Raw genomic sequence first — 4239 nt, 5'->3', positions numbered from 1 at the left:
AGTAATAGAGCTCCACAATGAGCACCCACTGTTATTTTTCCCATTCAGTTTCTCCATAGGCATTCAAAACATTTGCAAAAAAACATTTAAAAACATGAAAACACTTAAATCAAAGACAAAGGCACTATATTAAAGCATTCTGAATGTTTGTGACACATTCATTTTTGCACTAATGATAATTCATCCTCTCAGTATTCATAACAAGCCATAAGAAGCCAACAATGGGTGTTCTCTCAGCTTTTGACAGCCTAGGACGACAGCTCTCAGATCAGCGAGGTGACGGATGTCTTACCTGTTTTCAAATAGGTCCTTATGAAAAGTAATAGAGCTCCACAATGAGAACCCACTGTTATTTTTTCCCATTCAGTTTCTCCATAGGCATTCAAAACATTTGCAAAAAAACATTTAAAAACATGAAAACACTTAAATCAAAGACCAAGGCACTATATTAAAGCATTCTGAATGACACAACTGAAGCAGAAATGGTTCAATATAAAGCTTTTGACTTGTTAGTCAATTGATTAGAAATATAAAGCATCATTTTCAGACTGATAGTTATTTCATGTATTAAAGTTTATTTCAAAATGATCTATGACAAATGGGAAAGTGTTCAGAAAACCAGTTGGAAAACGGGTATTTGCAATTCCGTTTGGAGCCACTAGTGGCGCTGCAATTACACACTTCACTTTTAAAACCAAGTCTACAGCAGTGAATCATGTTTTATCCAGAAAGCATGAACTGAATGTAAGTGGTGTTAATATGCTAAAGCAATTATTGATCTGTTGAGTAAAATCCCATCACTGGGCCTTATGTGTGAATGTGAGTTAACCCAGAAGGGAATTCCTGGTATCACGAGACCATGCTGAAATCAGGCCAGTTGTCTCATATAGAAATCTAGTTCACAATGAGACTCATGAGAGGATGTTTTAAGATTGCTATGTATTCCCGCAGGCAACAGCAATGCATCATTTTTAAGGTAATCATAATTAGTACAATATAGTCTTATGAGAGATACTTACTGTAATGAATGTAATGTGTATAATTGTAATATTTATTGGTATACTCACATTTACGGTTCTGTAATGAATTATATTGCAGCTTGGCACAATGCATTATGCTAAAATTAGTTGATTATAATAAACAAGGGGGAAAGCCAGACCATTTGGAATAAATACCTAATGTTTTGCTAAATAAGTAGACGTCCATGTGATTTATATTTCTTTGAATGGTTCAATACCTTTCATATTTGCTTTGATAAGCACACTCACTGACAATATGATAAAGGCAATTTTAATGTCCCTGCCCTCAAACTGCCACAGGCTTTGAAAAGAAATCAATAAACTTGACCCTTAAAGTATTCCAGGCAACTTAAGGAAGACATTTAAATTCAGTAATTGTAAATCATTTCTGCCTCATAAGAACATGTTTATGGCCAGAAGCGTCATATCCATTGCAACTGAAGAGGTACCTTCCTATATATATATATTGCACAAAAACTGCAAGCAGTGTTAAACCATACCAGTTCTACTTTTATAAGCTTTTGAATAAGATTTTGAGTTGATAATCCATGACCCCAAAAACCTCTATGGACTTCATATATGAACTAAAAATCACCATGTCAAGAGTTTTTGCATAAATGGCAGTCATAACAGATTTTCCATGACCATATGTGAACCTTGCTCCTAAGTTTCACCTGCAGCTTTAAAATGTTTTGTTGCAACCAGATCAGTGTAAACGTCAAATGCCTCCTTGATTGGCATCAAAACAACGTAAAAGCATATTTCAAAACATGTTGTTAGAGCAGATCTTGATTGTGGAACAAAAAAAAGCCTCTTTCATTTCAGATTTTAAACAGTCTTTTTTTTTTTTTTTTCTGCTGTTCTCTTTCAGCGCAAAATGAAAACCGTCATCATTTTTAGATGTTTTTCAGACAGCTGCGAGCTAGTTAATGGCTTCGGCTGATGCAGCAGCCACCTCACCCCACAACACTCTCACCGTTCACTCTAATTGATCTACCGAGTGACTCACTATTTCTGTTTGTTGCATCATTTGTGTTTCAGCGCTCTGTCAGTTTGATGTGGCTGGAGAGGCACTTTCCCCCTTGACACTGAATGCAATACATCATCTACAGTCTTAGCTGAGTATCAAACAAAAGACAATTCATGAGGCGCTGGCAAAGAGAGGACAGGCCGAGGGGTGGCGTACGTGCAAGAGAGAGGTCTGGGCATTAGAGAAAATGATGATGGATTTTTAACGTTACGGATCAGATTGTTTATTCACCTCCCTCACTTGGCTGATTTCATTTGTCTCCTCTTAACATTTGGTGACTCTACGGCAAGTAGTTTGTCAGCATAATTGCATGGTATATTGAAGCAGTACACTGCGGCATGCTCTTTCCTCCAACGTATCCCTCTACCATTTGCATACATCTTCAAAGGACAGCCATGACATTTAAATAATGATGACTGGCATGAGATATTGCTATTCTACTGGAGATTTGACCCAGGAACAAGCACAACACTTTCTAAACGAATTCCCAATTCTGTGTTTTGCCTATTGGAGCTGATTTACTTTTTTTTATTTTTTTTTCATTCATCTGCTAAGTGTTGCTGTTTCGAACAGTGCTTCTCAACCGCTGGGTCGTAACCCAAAGTGGGGTCGTGCATCTATTCTGGAAGGGTCATGCTGGGAAAAACAATGCTTGGTGAAAATTATTAAATGCAAGTAGCTGCATAGTCAGAATAGCAAAATGAATAGGCTTTTAAAAACGAGGAGAAAACACTTCACAAGTCTTTTGTTGTTTATGTCAAGGACAGTGAATCCAATCAAACTCTATTTGAGTTTTTGGCCCAAATTCACATGATTGAAGCTAGTCAAGTTTGGCAGATGGACGAGTTGACTTCAAAAACCATGAAATAAAATACAAATGACAATGACCCATACTACAAACGAGTTTTGTGCTGACAAACAGTTTGTTTTGTGCAGTTTAGAAACATTCAAATTAATAACGTCAGTTTACGTCTGACGTACATTTCTAATTTTACCTGCATATTCGGTGGCTTTATTTTAATGTGTCCGTGTTACAGAGTAATTAAACCTGTACTAAAGTAATAGTAACAATAGGATTAGTATCTGGTTTAGGGTTAATTCCTTGTAATTATACATAATTTGCTGTTATTACTATAGTAGGTACATTTAAAATACATAACGATTGTAATCGGTAATAAATACATAACATACATTTAAAATACATACAGTTAAATTAATTGTTACCCATTCAGTATATTCACATAAAGCATTGTATATATATCAAATATAAAGTTGTAAAAAACACTGTAAAATAAAGTGTCAAAAGATGTATATTCACTGTATTGTAAAAAGTGTTATAGATGTGTACAAGTGTGATAAATTAACAAACATGTACTAACTATAGCATTAGGATTAGGTTTGGTCTAGTGTTAGTTGCATATTATTATGCATAATTAACTGTTATTACCATAGTAATGCAACATATAAAACATGCAAAATAAAGTGTTAAAAACAAAAAACTAAATAAAATAAAATAAAATAAAATAAAATGAATAAAATTAAATTAAATTAAATTAAATTAAATTAAATTAAATTAAATTAAATTAAATGCCAGCAGCACCAAGGTTATGGGTTCATGTATATGTATATTATGAAGATGTATATCTTGAATACAATGTAAGTTGATTTGGATAATAGTGTCTGTCAAATTAATACAATGCAAATGTCTCCATGGTAATATTATTACCATTTTTAATAAATATATTATTCTCATGCATTCCTTGGGATTTGAACCCATTACCTTTGTTTTGTTAACAATTCACTCTACCATTTGAGTTTATGGGTGAGTTTTTGTGGCAGGAATACCCCAAGATAACTACATCACCAACGTAAACAATTGTATGACTTTTTTTTTTGTTTGTTTCTTTTGTAGAGTGAGTCAAGTAGTATTCAAAGATGCTGCTGTTTTATTATCTGACTGGGGTAAACTCGGGTCCATCCATTGCAATTTCTTCTCTGGATAAACATGTAGTTATAAGCAAAGAGGAAAAGCTCTTCTAAACTGTGATCTGATGCATGGCCTACATATAATGGAGAAAAACGTCTCAGGTTACTTATGTAACCATGGTTCCCTGAGTAGGGAACGAGACACTGCGTCCTCTAGGGGTCGCTATGGGGGACGCCTCGTCGTGACCCGTGTCTGAAGCATAC

This window comes from Sinocyclocheilus anshuiensis, unplaced genomic scaffold (genome assembly GCF_001515605.1).
Source record: "Sinocyclocheilus anshuiensis isolate Anshui unplaced genomic scaffold, SAMN03320099.WGS_v1.1 scaffold1789, whole genome shotgun sequence".
NCBI classification, from domain to species: Eukaryota; Metazoa; Chordata; class Actinopteri; order Cypriniformes; family Cyprinidae; genus Sinocyclocheilus; species Sinocyclocheilus anshuiensis.
This window is presented reverse-complemented; position numbering follows the sequence as displayed.